The following is a 22,919-nucleotide window of genomic DNA, read 5'->3' on the forward strand; positions in this document are numbered from 1 at the left end:
TAACAATATGCTGTTGGAAAAGCATATTTTGCTTTGGAAAATACGTACTTTGGAAAAGATCAGTAAGCTGAATTAAATATTTGGCTAAACAAAAAGTGGATCAATGAAGACAGTTAACCTGGCTCCTGAAGGAACAGGAGATTAAACAACCATTTTTTTCTGTGCTCTTATACCTTGAAAACAGATTCAAGAAAATTTTATTGAGGCGGATATCCCAAAAATACCAGTGTGTACTAAAGTCCTATGTGAAATTGAAAGTTGGCTGTAGGAGAAACTTTCAAGATTTTTTTTTTTTTTCTCCACTAACAGCAGAGAAAAAGTGAAGTTTAGCCGCTGCCCTTCTGGCTGGATATCGGCTGTCTGCCTGTAAATAACCTGGGACTCTGGACGTGTGTTGTCTCAGTTAAATAATATAGCAAGTGAAGGAGGTGTTCTGGAGATGCAGAGAGAATCTGAATGCAGTGCTGGCAAAGGACAGAGGGAAGGAAACCTAATCATTATGAAGATGTGTGCAGAGTCATAGGACACAAGCCCATACAAAACTAGGCTCATTTTTGTGTTTTATGGAACTTCTCTTAAAAGCAAAATAATAGGCATTAGACATAATAACTGTTCATCAGATGATGCTTAGTTGCAAGGCACCATGTATATATTTAACTGGGTAGTTCTGTAGCTTTTAGGCTTTAATAGCATAAGTTTTTTCTTACACTATTGTTTGAGTGCAAAAGTTGCATTATTATTTTGTAATGTCACAATGTCAAATGCTAACATTTCTGAGACTAGAAAACACAATCTGGGGAGAAGAAAAAATGTTACTGAAAGATGGCCATCTGTCTTTATGAAAAAAATCATAGATGTTATATTAAACTTAGCCAGCTGAAGGGTGTGATTAGCCTTGAGTACAGCTGGTCAAAGGCAAGATACCTCATTTGGCAACTGTGTTCTGCTTACTTCAGAGGACCAGGAGCTGGAGACTCAGCCCCACAGACCTGTGGAGGAAATCCACTGTAATCTGAAAGTGTGTCCACATGGTATATTTACCTGTCCCCAATGGTTATTCAAGCCTTTGATATTCACTGTCATAGCATGATTCACAAAACTGAACTCTCAGTCTTAAGTATGTCTACAACAGAAAACTGAGCTTGCTGTTTCTACTTGTGCTGTCTGATCTGTCTCTTCAGCCAGGACATTTGTTGCACTAAAATTCCCTTAATCTCATCACTGTAAATCCCGCCCACTCACTTATTTGCTCTGCTCTGTGAAATTCAGGCATGTAAAACACTTGCAGAATGAGACATTTGAAATAGCCTTGCCTGACCTCAAGCTTTGTTTCTAGGCAGTCAACACCTGGGACTCCAAGATACTGTGTCACTAAAAAATGCAAGAAATGTTCTGTCACCAAACTCTAACTCTATTGGCAGTCCTGGCCGACAGAAAACAGAAAAGCCCTCATGTCTCACACTTGTACTTCTTAACCTTGTGCACACTTTGTATCTTTAGAAAATGCAGTATCTCATGATCCTTTAAATAACAAATGACCTTATTCCTTTTAATGGGGTCATTAAGAACTCTAAAGTTCCAGGTATAAATTCCTGCTACTACTGTGCACCTTCATTTGTTATTCATATGTGAATCCCTTCGGGTTCCCAATTACTATCCAGGAACAGCAATTGGCTGTTGAAATTATTCCCACAGGACTGACTTTGTAAAGGACACTGCAGTTTACATCTTAGTTCCCTAATTAAAGACACAACGCTCGATAAACCTTGAACAACTAGTAATTGGAAGCTAACAGTTGGTCCCATTGAATCCCCATTGACACAGATTTTGTTGCCTGATAACTGACCACAAGTGGGTCATGTGAGAAGGCAGGAGCGAAGAAAGAATATTAAGGTCATATGCTAGTGAAACTGAATCAGTGGGAATTGACTGGAAAAAGTCCCTTGTGTAGACGGTGCCTTAACATCCACAATTTGTTGCAGCTCGGTGCACCACATCTGAAACACCACAGGTACTACCATTCAGCTCCTGGCTGGAGCAAGAAATAGCAGGCAAGATTGGTGGGGAAAGGAGGGATGGGCTTCAAAGAACTTGCTGTCCTCGCTCAGAGTGCTGGTCTCTTCACTGCAAATGTAACCAAGACATTAAGTAGCTCATGTCAATTTACTTAAAGTCTTGGCCTGATAGTATTTCAGGAGCAGAAAGTTTTGCCAGCTTTTTTTTTTTTTTTTCCTCTTCAGAATCAAGCCATTTAAAGCAACTAAGAGGATAACCAAGATTATTAACCAAGATAATATCGACTTTATCAATATTCCTTTTCAGAAAGTACAAAGCAAAACATTTTTATCGCAATAAACTTCACTCTGCACTGTATTTTATACTGTTCCCTCATCCAAGTATAAGTGCAGATCTCTGCAAAAGAGCACATAACTTTACACATGTTCCAGCTAACAATAGAAACACCGCGAGATTATTTAGTAAGAAAAATAATATCAAATGAGTCTGAGGTAAGGTTATTGTGCTTTGATGAAACACGCATTTAAAGAAGGAAGTTGTGTGGAATTATATCAGAACTGCTATACTACTTTATTGCTTTCTTGGAACAGGAGCTTATATGAATTGTTAGGTGAAAACAATAAGCTTTTAAAATAATCCATTATTTAAAAACTTCCTCTACCTTGCATCAGCTCCACTACCTCCTGCCATTAGATTTTTTTGTCATAAAAGCATGACCTAAGAATGGCCATACTGACTCACGAGAAGGGTGCCTTGAGCCCAGCAGCCCATCTTCAGCACTTGCCAGTAGCAGATGTCCAGGAAAGAGTAAGACCAATCACTATAAGCACATTCCCCTGCCATGTCCCCAGGACTGTCTTATCCTCCATCTATTTTCTACACAGTGGATTTCCTGACCCTGATATGGTTTGCTGAATAACCTACTGTCTTCTGAACATTAATTGCATCTTCCTCCAGTGGGATACAAATACTTTGTTTCCACAGTGCCCTTTGGGAAGGAGCTTCATGGATCTACTGCCTACTGAGAGAAAAAAACAACTATTTCCCTTTGTTTTAAACTTGGTTCCTTTGATAGCTTGCAGGTTTTACACTGAAATAATGTTGTCCTCAATGCCAAGGGAGTCCAGTAATTTGTTCTGCAAGGCTCTGACATGACACTTTCTGGCTCTTTTACAAGACCATGTATTTTTTTATGCAGACATTCACACCAATACCGCACATTTTAGTTGGTGGCCTGTTACATGTGCATGGCAATGCTATGTCTGATAAAAAAGCTTACAGCAAGACAGCAAAAAATAAGGCATAACCAAAGTCTCTGTCTCCATCTAGTACTTCACCTGTTCCAGTACTGATGGGTTTGAGACACAGGACACAGTTTATGCACTCCCCTGGGCCTGGCATGCCTGCAGTACATTGCATCATCCTCCCCTGATGCTGAAAGCAGTGCACATACACCAGGCAGGGGTCTGCCCTTTGGTGGATTCACTTGTTTGGTTTGGTCTCAGGAGATGCCAGATCCGGTTTTGGTTCAGCACCTAATTGCTATGGCAAGGAGTACAGCACCACAGTAAGTAAAAACACTTAAATGACTTCCCTTTTATTCCTTAAAAACCAGAATGAGGCTCTTTAATAAGATTCTAAGGTAGAACGACAAACAGAAATGAAAATACTACATCCCCAGATGGCAGTACAGTTCATTCAGTTTGAGCACCTGAGGCAGAAATTCAAAGGGTAAGGATGAATATATCAAAACATCAGTGCAATTCCCTGTTTGCCTTGGAGAAGCTCTTCGTGAAAGAGTGAAACAATACGTCTTTAAGAGCAAAAACAGCAAAACAGTTACTAGCATGATGTGAACCAAGTGAGGAGTAAACAGAAGGGAAGCACAGCAAAAGATTTTCTCTGCTTAGTAGACAGCTTGCAACGTGATTAATGGAAAGAACAGTCACAGGAATATTTCACTGGATCCTTGGCTGTGCTGGGTGACACAGGGCACAGGCATTGGTGTATCTACGGTCTTTTTGTCCCTTACATTTTTCCCTACCTACCCTTGGTAGGGTGATAATATATTTAATTGGTAGTGCAGGAGAGCAGAGCCAGCTTGCTGCACTGTGCCAGGCACTGTGCACACAGACAGACGTGCAGTCCCACCTCCACAGAGCTTCGACTACAAACATAAGGGGAGACAAGAGACAGGTACTGCAAACAAAGACAGGGCGGGTAGGCAACATGTGAAATACACCAGGGCTGTTTCCCTGTGTCTCCCCAGCAGTGAGCTGTGTGACAGAACTGAGTGCTAGCTATGCATGTGAGCAGAAAGTGCTGTGAGGTACTGGAAAAAGATGAGGAGGTTGTTACAGGTTGTAACAGACCTAGTGCAGCTTAGGGCCAGATGCTGTGGGAGGACTGGCAGTCCCATCTCGAGCAATGGAGAGCTCTCCCCTGGTGGTGCTGGTGCCATCTCACAGATCCTCACTCCTCCAGGAGCTCAGAGTCCAGGACAGGCTGCCTCTCAGTGCCATAGGTCCTTACTGAAAAGGCCAAACAGAAATACATTTTTCTCCTCCTAAGGACTGACAAGGAGTCATTTCTCTGCTGGCTACCCCATGAAGAAAGTGGTGCCACTTTTTCTCTTAAAAACAGAAAAAAGCCTGTTGTTTGGGATGTCCTGCCAAATGAGCACTTTGGATTTGACTGACTGGGGTAAACTTGGCTGTGAACTCTGCTTTGCTCAGGGCCTGTGCTGTCCGAAGAGTTTGCTGTGCTACGCAGAGCCAAGGACATAACTGCACATGGTTTGACAACTAATCAGCAGTTCATCCCACCAGTGCTGTTCTGAAGCAGCTGAACACAGATCCTAGACAAGAGCTTGCTAACTGCCCACCAGCAATTGTTGAGTGATAACACATGCAGTTCCCCACATGTTTATGCAGATACTCAGATTTATCTGACAGTTTTATACCCAGAAGCATGATACACAGTAATTAAAATTAAAAATGTTTTGACAGCCAAAACAAATGGCTATATAAATTAGAAAGCTGTAAAAAGCAATGGTGTCCAAAAATAAAGATCCATAGATAAATCAGAATGCTGCAATAGAGAACGTTTTAATACTAGCATGTTAATGTACAGCAGTTCTTAAATATAGGCTCAGGTTCTGACTGGGAGAAGAGCAATTTTTCAGTAATAGCTAAGGGAAGCTGTGAGAGATTAAAGGAAAAAAAGTCTTCTTGCTAAACAAGGGGCTGAGGGGAAAGAAAGGGCATACCCTTCCAGTGAGAGGTAAAACTTACAGAGAGGTGTTGGGGTGGGGAGATGTGCTGCTGCTGTTCAGGGTTTCCTCCAGACTGTCTTGTCAAGAGGGGTGTGGTGAGTGTTGCATCAGGAGAAGGCTGGAGGGGGTCTTCACCCTGCATCTTCTGCAGTGGGCAATAGGGATCAACAAGATCCTATCCTCTGCTGTTATGCTTGTATAGTCGCACAATGCCTTACCTTGTACCTCAAAAAGGCAGGAACCATCCTGGGTTTAGTTCCCACTTCTACTGTTTGCACCAGAGGGAGGGGAGTTTCCATATGCAACAAAACACAATACAATACAATGGTTAAGCCATAAATCTCTGAGATAAATCCCTTCCCCTTGGCTTCTCTCAGGGGTCTGCAGCTTGCCTTACCAAGTGAGTAATGACCTGGCCCTGACCTTTTAAGCAGACCTTGTGGCTCAGCAATAGCTCTGGAGCAGCTCTTCTCTGCTGCTGGTTTACAGACAACATCAGTCACGCAGCTTGGGCTCCTCTCAGTGCAAATGCCCCTCTGGCCTCGGATGACAGCCGAGGAGCAGGGAAGAGTCTTGGTGAAAAAGTCTGCAAAGCTGAAAGCAGAATTAATAGCTGTTCGAGAGAGTATTTTCTCCCAGAACAATCTCTGCACTTTGTTCTGGTTCTGTCTCAGCCACAGGACAGTCAGGGCTTTGGATGATGAGTCGGTTCAGGAATGGCCGACAGGAGATGAGTGAATGTCAGCCCTGCCTTAGTGGGATTGCACGCCAGCAAAGTAACTTCCCACCATTGCAGCTTTCTTTTTCCAAGAGGCTTTTTAAGTTCTAAAAAAATGCTGTCACTCACTGGGCTCTCCTCACCTCTACAAGTCCTACTGAAGTTACCTGGGGTTTTGGGCACACAGTTCTGCCCAATGACAGTGGGAAGGAGGGGTAAGATAAGATAAGATAAAAAACTTAAGCATAGTCAGATAGGCAGATAATGAGGAGGGTAGTCTTTCCGTTGCAATTAAAACATATTTATCTAAGACATACTCCCTATTCCTGCACACAGCTGCATGAAACCTACCCCGTCCCTTCCTCAAATTAGCTGAGTTCACTAGGATAAATGTAGTCTGTCTCTGATTTCCCTTCACTGGCATAGGTCCAGATAGCTTCAGTAGGATGCCCTGATTTACTCTAGCCACCAGTGAAAACAAAACCCACTGCAGGCTCTAGAGCTCAGAGCTGTTTGTGCTGAGCAACAAGACGACTGAATAAATGACAGAGTGCCAAGCCTGATTTTCTTGTCCTAGTATCTCTAATCAGGTGGTTCCTGGCAATGCACAGATTTTGGAGAGCAAGGCAGGAGTTGTGCGTGGCCATTCCTGGAGAAGTATGTAAGTTTATGCAATGATTCTGAGGATTCCTGTTCATGGAATAACTTGTATCTGCATTAGATTTACCAAGAGGGAGGGCAGGCCATATTTGTCCCTTTCAGTAATGGACAGCACTGAATGCACCCCTTCCTTTCAAGATCACACAAGTGAGTCAGGCTTTAAAAAACCATCATACTCTGCGTGGCATTTCTCCACTGAGAAATGAACTGCTAAGGCCACAGCACATCTTAAAACTGTACTGATAACTTGGAAGCATAAGTTGTCTTCTGCATGTTTGTTTTTAGTTGATGTGAAATACATGGGGACTGACTGACCACTGTGTTAACTCCATTGGCATTATGCTGTAAATCCATAGCTCTAAGTGGAGTTCTGTGGGTATAAATCTGCAGTACTGCATAAATGCTTGGGCCCTCTGAGTCATGTTAACATGACTTTTTCCTTGTAGTAGAAACTACAGTTATTTTTCCCTTTGTATGCTCAAAAGCTTGAGGATGCAAGACAAACCTGTATCACCTTGTCTGCCTCTGAGAGGTGATATGACAATATTTGAACATGGTAAACTTTGTCTCTCTCATGGTGAGGTAACTTAGTATCTGCTCATTGTAGTGCTGAGCTCCAGGACCGTCATTTGATTGTTCATTTGGATTGGTTGTGGTAATTGCCTTGGGTTTGTTATTCTGTCTTGCACATGAGCCTTTTAAATGGCTGCAGTATTTTGCCTACTCATGACAGGAGTGTAACAGAACTTTTTAAATGAAACCTACCAACAAAACAGGTGGCAGTTATAAGCTAAGAGAAAATGCTAACCAAGGTCTTCAGAAGATTCTTGCTCAGGGGTACACACTTCTGAGATGTGCCTGTGCAGGCACAATCTGAAGGACAAGAAGCCTCTTTAGTTCTTCCCATGAGGAGTCATGGGGCTCATCTTTCCATGGGAAGTGCTGACAAAGAAGTCAGAGAGAATAAACCTCTTTTTGTCCTTAGGTAACCACTCAGAAATACAGCCTCATGACAGCCTGCTCTGCCCACTCCCCACCCCAAAACACATGTGGGAAGCAAACACCAGTCTAACAAAACAAAAAGACAAGGCAGTAAGCTGATGGACATAGCAGAGCACAGCAGGGAACATGACTTGGCACCTATCATGATTAGACTCTGGGGAAAAGCAGAGACATCTCTTGAAAGCACTGAGATTGTTTGCAGATTGTTTTAATTGTTTTCTCCAAATGGCCCATGGCTTCTTGCATCCAGGCCCCTCTCTCCCTGAGGACTGTTTAGAAAAGGAGCCCAGCAGAAACTTTGAAGTGTTGGCTGTGGTATAAGATGAAATGATTCACAGTGCTGCAAGGAGGCAGATTTCAACAGCACTCAACCTCCCCAGAGGATGTTCTGAATTTTATGGCACTGATGAACACACCCAGCAAGCTCCTGCCCTCTTAATCCTTACCCCATCTCTATGTGTGGTTCTTCTACTAGCTAATGTCTACCTGCACAACTGTTTTGGTGAGGCATAGATGGAAACATGTCAGGGGAGAACACCTTTCTTCTTCGACCTCAAGATGTGTTGTTGTATCTAATCCCACATCCTGTTGAACACATGCCACTGATCTTTAAAACATCATAAACCACACCTAGAGGCTTCAGAGTGAAGAGGATGTCACTACATGATTTTACCTTCCATTATCCAAGAAAAATAATTCCTGATAATTTTTATTGTTTCTAAGAGGGAAAATTGCACGCTGAGCACAAGTGTTACTAAACGGTGTTTTCTTTGGTACTGCTTCATGATGATGAAAAGGTGATATTCAGTGGTAGTCATTACAGTGGGGTACTTTTTAACTAACAGGTGTGAGGACAATGGATATGGGCAGATCTCACAATTCTCCTTTGCACTATGAAGCATAAAATCATTTGGTTTGCTCCTCAGCAATGCATCTCCCTAAAGGTCAGACCTGCAACTGAAACATCTCCCAGCTTTACACGTGCAGTCAAACCTGCTGTTAGTTTCACATGTTGAAATACTATGAAATGGCTAAAATGAACATGAAAAAATCCTAGAGGGGAAGGCAAACAAGCCCCTTCAAGACTGGGCCTTGGTTTTCATGTGTTATGTCATGAGTTATGTCATGAGTTATGACCCATGTACGCAAGACTGTTCTTACAGGTTCTTACTGGTTTGAACAGGACTGACCACTGCAAGTCATCATCTCTATGATTAATTGCAGGGACTCATACCTAAGCGCTGCTTTTAAAAAAGTCTCTGTTAAATATCTTCTGTCTTTAATTTCCAAGGAAAATCACATGAAGTGCATGTGGTCTATACCAGCTAAGCTTGGATGCCACCAGATCACCTGTAGTAGGTTCAGAGAGTCATTATTTAAACTACTATTCAAATGATTTCAAGATTAATTTCAAATGAAGAAGCATTAAAATGCATGATCCCCACCTGCATAATGTTCTACCAGAAATGACTGTCACCATTTAGAAAGTGGAAAAAAAAAAAAAAGTTTTTAATTCACTAGACAGGGATTGCTGAATATGCACACATCCCAGAAAGTGAAGGACTGGCATTTCAGGCTGTGTAAAGTTAATAATGGGTTGCTGATTAACTTGGCATTAACAAATGTTTATTTATAAGCAACCCAGATGACTGTAAATAAAAAAGTGTTGAGTAGTAAATTATGTGAAAAAGACATATTGATAAATGAAATTAAATTAAACCTGCTACAATCAAAAAATAAATCAGGTCTTTCTGTTATTGGACGGGTGATTGCTAATACGTTGCAATTGAAGGTCTTCCTTTAACATTGCTAGATAAAAAGAAAGAGAATTCCATGAATCTGTAACCTTTTTCATTCTTTTTTTTTTTTTTTTTTTTTTTTAAGTGCAGTTTTATAAAGCTTTTTAAATAACTTAAGGAATTTGATTTAAAGCATGAAGAAATCTCCAGAATAGATTCTGCAAAATCCCATTAGAAGGAGTAATTGTTTGTATGACAGTAGCCCACACAGTGGCTAAAAGAACAACAACCTTGGAGGCAGACCTCTCAAGAGACCATTTGCCAAAAGCTTCATTTACAGGTGTGTGATACTACAGTTGTCCGAGTACGAATAACATGATTTTCAAAAGTTTGGAGTATTGGCTGAGGGAACAGGGGTTGTTTAGTCTGGAGAAGAGGAGGCTCAGAGGAGACCTTATTGCTCTCTACAGCTACCTGAAAGGAAACTGTGGGGAGCTGGGGGTTGGCCTCTTCTCACAGATAACTAGTGTTAGGACTAGAGGGAATGGCCTCAAGTTGCACCAGGAGAGGTTTAGGTTGGAAATTAGGATACGTTTCTTCTCAGAAAGAGCAGTCAGGCATTGGGACAGGTTGCCCAGGGAGGTGGTGGAGTCACCATCCCTGGGGATGTTTAAGGAAAGGTTCGACCTGGCACTTAGGGACATGGTTTAGTGGGTGATACTGGTGGTAGGGAGACGGTTGGACCAGATGATTTTGGAGGTCTTTTCCAACCTTAATGATTTTATGATTCTATGATTCACAAATTTCATGGGAACTGATGATAATGAGGGTGTTCAGTGTTTCTGAAAACTGTCATTTCTACTCAACCACGGCCATTGCAGAAGCTTTACCCTGAGGTCCTACAGGCCTTCACAGTATCACAGTATCACAGATTTCTAGGTTGGAAGAGACCTCAAGATCATCGAGTCCAACCTCCAACCTAACACTAAGTACTCCACTAAACCATATCGCTAAGCTCTACATCTAAGCGTCTTTTAAAGACCTCCAGGGATGGTGACTCCACCACCTCCCTGGGCAGCCCATTCCAATGCTTAATAACCCTTTCGGTAAAGAAGTACTTCCTAACATCCAACCTAAAACTCCCCTGGCACAACTTTAGCCCATTCCCCCTCATCCTGTCACCAGGCACGTGGGAGAACAGACCAAGCCCCACCTCTTTACAGCCTCCATTAAGGTAACTGTAGAGAGCGATGAGGTCGCCCCTGAGCCTCCTCTTCTCCAGGCTGAACAAGCCCAGCTCCCTCAGCCGCTCCTTGTAAGACTTGTTCTCCAGACCCCTCACCAGCTTGGTCGCCCTTCTCTGGACTCGCTCGAGCACCTCCATGTCCTTCCTGTAGCGAGGGGCCCAAAACTGAACACAGTACTCGAGGTGCGGCCTCACCAGAGCCGAGTACAGGGGCACAATCACTTCCCTAGCCCTGCTGGCCACACTGCTTCTTATACAGGCCAGGATGCTGTTGGCCTTCTTGGCCGCCTGGGCACACTGCTGGCTCATATTCAGCCGACTATCAACCAATACTCCCAGGTCCTTCTCGGCCAGGCAGCTTTCCAGCCACTCATCTCCCAGCCTGTAGCTCTGCTTGTTAATGTAGCTCTGCTTGTTAATGTAGCTCTGCTTGTTAATGTAGCTCTGCCTTGTTAATACCTGAAAATACCTTGTTAATACCTGTTAATACCTGAAACTCTAATATGTTGTAGACTGACCAGCACCTTCATGCTATGCAAATTCTATTTCAGACCTGTGAGGCAGAGGTACGCCTTATGACTTTAATTTACAGTTCAAAATCTCTTCCTTTAAACATATGCAAACAGAATAACTGCTTGGACCATTCTCAGCTTACTGATAAATAGGTTATGCCATCCATGCCTTTGACCTCTTAACATCTCAGAGGCTGGAAATACTCAGATTTAGATTATTAAATTTGGCCCAAGACTTTCTGGTGGGGAAAAAAAAATCCTTCTGTGCAACACACAGAAAACAGTTTTCTGCCATAGCTAGTACATCTTATTTTCTTTTGTGCTGTTTTTTTTTGTTTGTTTGTTTGTTTGGTTTTTTTTGGGGGGTGGGGGGAGGGGGAAAGGGGAGAGGGTGTGTTGCAAGTATCAGCCATACCATCCCTAAGGCTGCTGTTAGGTTAGATAGGTGCCTTTCCCCTGCCTACTTATCAGCTTCAGAATGCAATGGGAAAAAGTGAGTGGATTTCTGATAGCTCCTTGGACTTAACAGGGAGAGACAAGTGCTGGGGCTGGCTCAGAAAGAGGGAACTTTGAACAGTAAAGAGTGAGCTCTACTAATAGTGAGGTGCTGGAGAGGCCTATTCATATTTTTATAACTTTCCCCTGGAAACTCAGAGCAGAAGCTCTAGAAAGAGGAATGTGAACTATACGTGCAGCCCTCTGTGCTGGCTGAGTCCTGCTGAGCAACATGGGACTCTTCTTAGGGCAGCCTGCAAAGCTGGTTCTGACAAGGTAAAGCAATGCAATGTCACAGCAGCTCGCACCATGTAACCCTGGGGTAATGCAACCCCAGAACACAAAGGCTGCTGCACCTTACCTATTAGACCAGGTGTTCTCTGGCACCATACCAGTGAAACATATTCTTTCTCTCCTAGGCTGTTTGTGGATGAGGATACAGAGCAGTTCCTCTATCACTCCTCCCTCTGCCACTCAGTGCTGTACACAAAGAATTAAAGCACTGGTTAAATTACCCCCATCACTGTTACACAAAAGCCCTCAAGCAACTCTGTCCCAGTTCAAAGCTTAGCAGTGCCTGAACAAAGCCTTCTCTTCTTGGTCCCATCTTGTTGTGGCTTTCATTCTTTGTATGGGCTGTGAAGATCTCCTCAGCCTTGCCTTCATGAAGAAAAACAAATGTGCACACTCCCCTCCAACCTGTGGAAAGAGACCAGGATGGTCATGGTATGAAGCAATGTGTCTAACTACAGCTGAATATTGGGTTTACACAGCAAGGGTTTGGCAGTGGGGAGCTGCAGGGGTGGCCTCAGTGAGCAGAGCCCAGCAGCTGCCCCATGTCAGATCAGAGCCAGCTCCATCTGGTTCCAAGAAGGACCCACCACTGGCCAGAGCTGAGCCAGTGAGTGACACTGGTTGGGCCTCTGGGAGAGCAGATTTAAGGAAGGGAAAAATGGTGTGCTACAGCAGCTGGGAGAGAGGAGTGAGAAGCAGCCCTGCAGCCCCCCAGGTGAGTGCAGCAGGAGGGCAGGAGGTGCTCCAGGCAGGCAGCAGCAGTTCCCCTGCAGCCTGTGGAGAGGCCCCTGGTGGAGCAGGCTGTCCCCCTGCAGCCCACGGGTCCCACACGGAGCAGATCTCCACGCTGCAGCCCGTGGAGGAGCCCCCGGTGGAGCAGGTGGATGTGGCCTGGAGGAGGCTGCGGCCCATGGAGAGCCCCCGCAGGAGCAGGCCCCGGGCCGGAGCTGCAGCCCGTGGAGAGGAGCCCACGCAGGAGCAGGGGCCTGGGGGGAGCTGCCGCCCATGGGGGACCCATGCTGGAGCAGTTTGCTCCTGGGGGATGGACCCCGTGGTACGGAGCCGTGTGGGAGCAGTTCTTGAAGAGCTGCTGCCTGTGGGCAGCCCCCGCAGGCTCAGTTCGGGCAGGACGGCATCCCGTGGGAGGGACCCCGCGTGGAGCAGGGGCAGAGAGGGACTGTGAAGGAGTGGCGGAGACAAAGCGTCAGGGACTGACCGCAGCCCCCATTCCCTGTTCCCCTGTGCCGCTCGGGGGGAGAATGTAGAAGAGGTGTGTGTGTGTTTGAAGGTGTTTGTAGTTTGCTATGAGATTCTCACTGTTCTAGTACACTAGTGATAGGCAATAAATTATATTAATCTCCATATGCTGAGTCTGTTTTGCCCGTAATGATAATTGGTGAGTGATCTCCCTATCCTTATCTCAATGCTTGAGGCCTTCCCACTGTGTTTCCTCCCCCCTCTTCAAAGGAAGAGTGGGAGTGAGAGAATGGCTATGGTGGATCTCAAATGACCATCAGAGTAAAACCACTACAAGCTGCCACAAGCAGAAAACGGTGTGTGAGATAAGGGCAGGGCAATCACCAGCAATATACCTGGCCAGCAAGAACCAAAGCCTCCCACTAGAGCAGGTAGTGCAAAGTTTGACTGCAGTCCATTTCAGTGTCGTACCCCTCAATCTTAACAGGGGTGCCTTTGCTCCTTCAGCCCTAAGGATGAAAACACCTAGGGGGAACATTTTCAAAATGCACTCTACAGTTGCCATATGGTATTGAAAGATCTGAAATTGAGGTGGCATGAGGGGGAAAAAAGTTAATTAAATTGTTAGTGAATAGCTACTAATGTTTGCATTATAGGCATTTAAACTCAGTATGCTATCTCTTTTGTATCTCCTGCATCTGTTCTGATTTTCTGTTTCATTGTAAATGCATACAACACTCTCAGATAAGGCAGCTTGTTCATCTTTGACAGGGAGAAATTAAGCAGACTGTTTGTATTTGGGGGTTTAATTTTGTTGCTATTAGCATAAAATAAAAATTGATTTGCTGTATAGAGTTTTCAGGTCTTGCAGGTACTACAGTGAGTATTCTGCACATGGGTTGTTTCATCTTTCCAAGTATAGTCTATTTCATAATAAATAGTCAAGGGCTACATTTTTTTCAGATTCATGGCAGGGGGATGGGTGAGCTGTGCTGTAGTGGCACCTGGAAGCTTCAGCTTGCAGCAATGCAATGCTATAATGCCAGATACTACTGAAAATGAGAGAGGAAAATAAGACAGTCTTCAATGCAGAGAACTTAGAACATATCAGACAAGGGATGGCAGAAAGATAGACAGGCAAGAGCAATGATATGTGATATGACAGCCTGAGAGAGCAATGTGAGGGAGTCTGGCAACTTATTCCAGACTTTTTAATGGATTTTGTGGAACACAGCTGTTCTACTTTTGTTCATAGAATCACAGAATGGTTTGCATTGGAAGGGACCTTAAAGACCACCCAGTTCCAACCCCCCTGCCATGGGCAGGGACATCTCCCACCAGACCAGGTTGCCCAAAGTCCCATCCAACTTGGCCTTGAACACTTCCAGGGATGGGGCATCCACAGCTGCTCTGGGCAACCTGTTCCAGTGCCTTACCATCCTCATAGTAAAGAATTTATTCTTAATCTCTAATCTAAACCTACTCTCTTTTAGTTTAAAGCCGTTACTCCGTGTTCTGTCACTGCGCTCCCTGACAGAGTCCCTCCCCAGCTCTCCTGTAGGCCCCCTTTAGGTACTGGAAGGCTGCTATAAGGTCTCCCTGGAGCCTTTCCTTTTTTTGTTCCCTCCCCCAAAATCTCCAGCACAATGCGGCAAAGAGCTTATTCAGAACTCTCTATGCAAGTTATTCAGGAGAAATCAGCTTTTGCTTTTTAATGAAGATTTAAAATTAAGCAAGGGCATATGAAGGTATTTTTCAGTCCACTGGAAAATGAGGAGCAGAGAAAGTAAAATATTCCTAAGGCTAAACAGTTGCCTTTCAAATAATGAAACCCTTGAAATTAGACAGCTCTTTCTTTATACTCTGGAAGCACTCAGAGTTTGGCCAAAGATAATGCATTAGTGCCAGCAAAGAGGACCTAGGAAGAGGTACTTCATGATACCTGACTTGAAGGTGTAACAGAGTAATTAAGGGAGTACCCAACAGGGAATGAGACCTTCACCTCTCTGCAGTGCTGAAAAAGGGATGTAAGTCACAGCAGCCCATTGCCTGTCCCCTGGTTGATGCAGGTAGTGACCCATAGACCCAGCGGCAGAAGCTCTTGGTGGCTAGTGTGGGATCAACCCCATGCACTCATCCGCCCAATAGCTTCTGGCGGGCCCCCTGCTACTGCTGCCTGGGGGATACCTGTCTGGACCAAATGACTAGTGATTATACTATCATTGGGAAATCCAAGACACTTTGTAATGACCTTAGTGCTCATCTTCAGAAATCAGGCCTCGGGGCCTGACATTTCAGACTGAGTAAGCCAGAGAAACAAGGAACTTCAGAATCACTGCAAAAATCCTGGTCATAGCCTTGAAAATGCTAACCATTCACCATCATTTATAAATTTTGCTTGAAATCAGACATCTTGAGGATTTTCACTTTTTGCTAGCTAAAAGCAGCACAATATGAAGATTTGCTTTGTGTGTGGAAGCCATGTGAGCTTTTACACCTGCATGCAAAACAAAATAAATGTGTTTTGTTACTACTTTGAACCATATAGCCACTTCTATTAAAAGCTGCAGGCAAATAGCTATCTTTAGTGTGCCATAGATTAGTCATATTTGTTTTCCAAGGAAGATTATAAATAGTGTTTAGGGGGGAAACAGAATGTATTTTGCAAATGAGCCCAGATGGAAAACTAACAGATGGCCCAGTACTGTATTTTGTATGCTCAGCCCTACATTTAAATTAAAAATTTTCATAATTAAGATGAAGGTCTTTAACAACACTAGCTACTTTTCCTGTGGCAGCATCATATATCATGTATCACAGGTATCAAGTGCAGACTTTTCATAAAATTGTTGTAGAACATGTATGCAAATTTTACTACTTAATGAAAAAAAAAGAACAAAAATAAAATGCAATTCATGGAAATTAAATAAAGAGGAAAATAAAAGCATTGTATACAAACACCCATCATACAATACAGATACCTACCACCATGCAGCTTTTTCTCTCTGCAAACTGAATGACCCACCACCTTACTTGGCAGGGGAAAGAAAAGAAAGTTCACATTTTTTTTATGTTGTTTCAGCCTGGAAATGGAAAGGAAATGCAAATTTCCCTTGCATTACCTGAATGAAAGAGTACTTTTTCTTCAATTTTAATAATTAGAAGGTCAGATAAACCACAGCCATATGCACATATTATATTCTGCAAACAGAATCAAGAGTAGAGATTTGCATGCTAATATTTTCCTCCCAGAAAGCAGTATGTGTATGCATGTTGGTGTAGCTGCCACAGGGCTGGATCCTAAAACAAGGACAATACCCTGAATATGGCTCATTGGATCAGGGAATTCAGCATGTCTCTATTCCTTGACATCAAGGGAATGAGGGGTTCCTTTCTCAGCGTGAACCCCAGGCTGTGCTCCCTACTGCCCGGAGCCCTGACCCAGCATGGGAGAGATGTAGCAGCTCCTGTACTCACACCCAACAACCTCTCTACATCTCTGATCTCCTTTTCATGCTGCCTGTAAGAAGAAGGAAGAGATGCTACTAATAGACTGCATGAAATCAGCAAAGTTAGGCTTGCTTTTGGGCCACCCAGTACTCACCCAGGAAGAGTAAGAATGGCTTCAGTGTGTTTCTGCCTTCCAGCTGTGCTCTCTGAGGTGTTCTCGGTTTTCCCAAATCGTAAGCCAGGCACAGCTGTCCAGGCATAACCTTGTGGCAATAGGGACAGCCTCTGTACAAAAAGCACAAACACCACCCAAATATAGCTGCAAGGGGCTCTGCAGGCTTTATTAAAAATGACACTACTGGGAGACACTGGGCTGCAAGTCATCAACTCACTGGTTGTACAAAATAGTTAACTGTGGTAGAAAATATGCGCTTTATTATCAGATAGTAGCTTCTTCTTCTGCTCTGACAGTCATAACATTTAAGTGCCTTACCACAGTGCATTAAATAGTGTGACTCATGACAATCATCTGGCTCATTTTCTAGCTCAGCTCATCCCCACGGAGGGAATTCTTCTTACAGCAGTGTCTTGTGTTGCTGTAGTATATACTATTTTTGTACATGTTGCAGTGTGTACATAAGTAAAGGAAAGACTGAAACTGCATGCCTTGCGTTGGAGCAGAATGGGGGATATTTGTGACGGTCTTTCCCATCTGTGGGAAAGTCTATTTTACAGTCACAGTCAGCTCCCAGGATGGCAAAGGCAAGCTTGCCCTTATGGAACATGTGATAATGAGAATAGCCTGAAAAATATGAGCAAAAACGACAAAACTAAATAATTCCTATTTCAGGTTCACCAGTCTGCTAGCATTCTTAGGCGTTCATTTTGCTAATTGTAAATCCAAGTAAGAGGCTATTTCATTCCTAGGGAGTGCTATCATAATGCTGTCAACCTCTGAAGACTCTCAGAATTTTCTATGTCACTTCGACATTTCTGGAAGACTTCTTTTAAAGAAATGCCCACTTACCAAATTGTCCCTCCTTGTTTTTCCTCATGTATATCACTGATCAGGTGGCTGCAGAGACATCTGCTGGTTGTTAAATGCTTTAAGTATTAACTAATTATAAGGAAGACAGAAGATTTCTCAAATCACATTTAAATTCTTTCATATATTTCTCTGTTTTCTGACATTTTTTGAAATCAGGTTTGGCTGATTGGTATAATGGTGGAATAACGAACTGAACTAGTCTGTTTCTGTGATGGTATTTTGTAAGCTTTCTGAGTAGTAGGTAATCTAGTTTGAGCTATAGTTTTCATTTAGAGTTGCGTACATTTAGAAGTCTACAATGACTCCCACATCCTACATGCAACTTCCTAACATCTTATTTACAACCCAAATTGTCTTTTGGCTTTAATTCCATATTGCAAGTGCAGGTTGTCCAAAATAAAGAATATCCTTTATCTATTTGTGTAGTATTGGAAAGCCAGATACGATTTTCTACCTTCAGCAATTTGAACGGCTTGTTGTTCTGCATGTATGTTTGGGAAATATGTCTCCAGTTCTTGCAATGTGCTGCTATTTCCCCCTCCCCACACTGACCCTACATTGGCACTATTTAAACCAATTTAAACCAATTCCACCTTAAGAGGTTCCTCCACAGTTGGAAGCTCTTTTTCACCATTCTGCTGATAATCCAACAGCACTGAAACACCAGTTTATTAATCAGCATGCAACCTAATCTGGGCTTTCAAGGCAGGTGAATTTGACTGTAAATCAGTTCTGCACACAGGTTTGTCTCTTCTGTTCTTAATTACACCTGTGCAAATCTTCATTTGCATATGATTGCCTAATATATTGTTTCAGCTATTTGCATTCCCAGAAGGCACATTTCCATATTGAACACTTCTTGGAGAACGAAAATGGCTCATTCATTAATTCAAATATGACAAACAAAATAGTTAATATTTCTCTTAGCTAGTGTTACTTGAAATTTCAGCCCATAGTTCTATAAAAACTTTGTGGCTATAAAAGAAGTGGAACCCAAAACCCAACTGCATATTAAGGATGAAGGAAAATTAAATTGTTTTCATTTGAGTTTTCTTTGTAAATTTTTACTGTGCATTGTTATTTTTTCAGTTCCTGAAAACTTTAATATGCTGCTATGCATGTTAACCATTCAGTCTATCATCAGAATGAGAGGATGAGATGTTCCCTCATGCATGCTTCCTCACCTTGGGAAAGGATAGGCTACAAATGCATGTGCTCACTAGGGCTTTAAGACAAGCTTTATCATCTAGGTCACATTTTGTGGAAAGCTTCTAAACTAAAGGCCAGAGTTCAGTGTTATATACTTCTCTGCATACGCAAGAGTGCCAGACTCAGTCCCAGGCTCAGCAGGGCTGGTAAGACCTAAATCTTACTCCTGCCTCTATGATGCAAAGCAGTGATGGCACAGCTCCTCTTCACCACGCTACCCACCTCCAACACAGCAAACTGCAGAGAGACCCAGTCAACATGGGGGGTTGGTGCTATAACAATGTTTCTCGACAGTATGATCTTTGAAACATACTTAAGGGACCAGTGTGAGGGCAAATAGCTGCGGACATGCCACAAAATCTTACAGAGCAGAGAAAGGAAGAAGGAATGAAAAGTGAAATTTAACTACTAGTAGTAAGTAGGAGTAAGGCATATGAAGGGATATGAAGGGATATGAACGCATCCCAATCATGATGGGATTTTCACTGAAGGAGATAATATGAGCTCAAGATCTCCCAACAATGCTACACAGTGCATTGGACAATTGCCCAGGCAACCTGCCCAGGAGATAAGCTATTTCTTCCAGGTAAACACAACAGATTTATTTTTCCATTTTCCATTTTTTCTTCAAGTGTATCCTTTTCATGACTGCAGGACTGTGTCCTTTCTGTATCTACCTTTTTGACTAAAATGACTCAACATTTCAATAGGGACCCAAATCAAGGAAAGCCAAATGATCATCACTGCTAAAACATGGACCTAGGGAATGCCATCTCTCTTTGCTGCTGTAACTTGTGTGGTGATGGACCAGCTCTCCCACAGTAGGCTGGAGCAGAGGCTAAAAGCTATGGGGATGCCTGTGCTGCACAAACTCATGCACCACAGTCATGAGAGCAGATTCCTATTAGGCAGATTCCTATTAGGCAGAGTTTTTCTTGAGTGCTGCTCAGACCAGAAGTTCTTTTAAGATGCTCATAGTATCACATGCAAAATGGTGGTTTGAGAAATAGATACTGGGACTTTGTATGGGAAGTCCCCATGACTGGCTAACAGAGGGGAGGAGTTAACATTTAGTATATTTTCCCAACCTAGATTCAGAAATGGCTGTTTTAGGGCAGGTGCAAAGACTGCTGTCACAAAGTCACTCCCCTGCCAATGGACCTGTGAGGTAGGTGGAAATCCACTGGTGTGACAAATGAATACATGTGACAAAGTTTGAGGACTGCTGCGGGTTTTATCATCGTGACCCCACACAGAGGCACAGATGGAAGCCGCAAAGAGAGGTGTTGAAGCTCGCTAAGGCTGTGTGCACCAGTTTAATCACAGGAAGGATGTTAGGCTTGGCAGCAGGTGAAGTGACCAGGGGAAGGACCATTTCCTTAACTCTGACCTTGGAATGGGCTTTCCCAGCTGCTCCAGTTCACAAGGAATGAAATGGTCATTGTCAAGCACAACCATTTTCCTGGAGTTTTTCTACATAGGAGACACATTTCAGTGGCAACTGAAACTGGAGTCCTGACCTTGATCTGGGAAAAAGAGGAAAATGAGGGTGAGAGAACGACTAAGTTGTTTTATGTCTTGAAGCAAAGTGCAGGGCTTTGTAGCATCTGCCTCACTCCTTCTTCCTTAAACTCACAAGTTCTGACCATGTCTACTTGTCCGTTTAAGAAAGAAAGTAAATCTCTCATGATGATTATTGTATTCTTGGGATGAGAATTACATTTACTCATGGCGCCTGCAAGCTGATAAAACTTTCTCTTCCCTGAAGAAAATTTTGTTTGTTTTGTCTTCAAAGCTTTGAGGCACCTTTAGTCATCAACTTTTGAATGTGTAGTTCAAGACCTTATTACAAGCACTTTAACTATTGACAGATGAGGAGTAAAATTCGTAACTGGATTGTTTCACAGTATGAGATAAAACACAAATGCTAGGGGAACCATGGGGCTACTGCTTTCTGTTAGTCTAAGAAAAAGAGGTTTTATTTCCAACATCTGTTCTCAGCTTGCTGTGATGTTAGCTAATGCAGAAGTTTCTGCTGCTTGCAGAAAAAGTATCAAGATAATTTGTTTTTTAATTCCTTTCGAGTATGGCTCTATCTGATTCATTCTGTTTCAAGAATTGAAGTCAACAGCAGCAATTTATGTAAGAATACATGACTGCAAGTACTTGTCAAGTTTAGCTGAGGTGAGGTGAAGGCTTTCTGTTCTGACCTGAGGGGAGGGTTGTACTTTTGCAGTGGGCAGAACTGCGTGCAATCTTGCTGCTGATCTAAAACCCACCTGGGCTGAGCCCTGTAATCCCGTGCCTGCTGCAGCCAATTCCAGCTCAACACACTGCCAGCACGGGCACGCCAGTCGGTGCTGGGGGCAGGCAGTTCTGGTAAGGATTCCCCCTCCTGATGCATTCTTTTGGGAGCCTGAAAATACCAGGTGAGGCCAAGACAGAGGGAAGGACATGGCTGGAAGCAGCAGGCTGTGTGGCTGATGGGCACCTGGGTGTCTGTGGTTTCAAAGCCCTAGAAAATGGGGCTGGGGTCTTTTCACAGGGCTGGTGAATGGTGCAGGGAATCAAGCAGAACTTAATGCATGGGCCTGTTCTCTTCAGAAAGGTGGATACAGCTCGGTGGGGGAGTTTGCATCTTAAGCTGTCCTGCTGTGCTATCACACTGGCACTTGCGGGTAGTGCTCACAATAAAAATTCAGTGTTACGTCTTGAGTGAGCAAGTCACTGAGACTGAAACTGCCACAGCAGCAGGGATAAATGCTGGCTAAGTGCAGCATTTCTAAATGCTCTATAAATAATTTGGCATGCAAAAGTAAGTGCAGGAAGATTTATGTACCGAGCATTCCCCCTGTTTAAGAAGGATGTGGTTAAAATCCAAAGCGCTGCAGCAATTAGGATTATGTGACCAGTTATGATGCAAAGCCAGCAAACTTCAGCAGAGGGACTGAGAGCTGTTTTGTTTCCTGAAGCTGAACACAGTCATTGGACTGGTAGCAGGTCTGTTGTGCCCAGGAAATGAGGGCTGCAGAGGAAACTTTTTCCGTGGATGTGCTTTACAAAGCTAGCAGCCCGGGTGCAGCCCTGACCTCCCTCTCAGAGGGTACGTCCATGCTTGCCCTGTGCTAGCCCTACCAGACCTTCCTATTTCATGGTGAGTTGGCTGTTTGGCAAAGGCAGTTAAGCAAGGTGGTGTTTCTAGGAATTAACAATGCTCTGAAATTACCTTATTTTACTCTGTCTTCAACCCACATTTGGAAAGTTGCCTTTTTTTTGCAGACAGCTCCACTACCATACCTGCAGGAACCTCTGCCCTTGCCTCCCGTGTAGTGCAAGGCTGGAGATAGACAAGTAGCATGCTGCATACAGTTCCTTGCAGCTCAGACACTCTTAGCATTACTTCAGACCGCAGTCTTCTGCAGTTTAGAAAATGCAGAAACTTGCACAGTTCTGTTGTGGTTTTGGCTCTGCTTCTACAACAGATGCGTAACTGAATTGTGTTCCTGGTGATTTGGATGACACCAGCTCTCTGTCATAAAGATGTCTTCAGGATTTCTGAGTATCTGAGAGAGATGTCTTAGATGATCTTTCCACAGATAGCTCTTATATCAGGCCTGCAGAAATAGTATGCTAAGCCCTGTGTCATGGCATGGTACTGGAGTTTACAGCAGGTAGAGACAAAAGAGACAGGAGCAAGCTGCTATCTTGTCCTTATTAGGGTGTTTTCAAATAGTGGGGGTCCTGGCTTTTTAAAAGCTGACATTTTTGTTCTTCTTAGAATTGACCTTTCTGCAAGAAAAATGGAGGGGGTACTTGTTCCTGCTGCAGGCAGACAGCCATCCACCAGCGCTGGGTCCTGCTGGAGGAGATGCCCCCTAATTTTCCTGTGTTTCCCCACAGAGTGTCACGGAGGCACACAGTCTGCCTGTAAGCACTGTTACTGCAGGGCTGTGATCAGCCACGTACTGCCAGGCTCAGCAAAAGGAGTCACCCCATTGTTCCTCAGGCCTCGTGCTTTGCCCAAGGGGTTATATCATGGTTTTGTGCTGTTTCTTGATA

At 43.6% G+C, this 22,919-nt stretch overlaps 1 long non-coding RNA gene across 5 annotated transcripts in view; it reads left to right on the forward strand.

Annotated features, from left to right (window-relative positions):
• Positions 1 to 1,016: 1,016 nt before the first annotated feature.
• LOC308185547 overlaps positions 1,017 to 22,919 on the forward strand; it is a 36,775-nt gene continuing 14,872 nt past the window's right edge. The window contains exon 1 of one of the 5 annotated variants that reach the window (XR_013943455.1): positions 1,017 to 3,583. This is a non-coding gene — a long non-coding RNA (uncharacterized lncRNA). Of the gene's footprint in view, positions 3,584 to 11,542; positions 12,672 to 20,619; positions 21,290 to 22,919 lie in introns of those variants that run through there. The other 4 variants (XR_013943456.1, XR_013943457.1, XR_013943458.1 and 1 more) reach the window with 4 other exon arrangements.

This window comes from Anser brachyrhynchus (genome assembly GCF_964034855.1).
Source record: "Anser brachyrhynchus genome assembly, chromosome: Z".
In the NCBI taxonomy this organism is placed as follows: Eukaryota; Metazoa; Chordata; class Aves; order Anseriformes; family Anatidae; genus Anser; species Anser brachyrhynchus.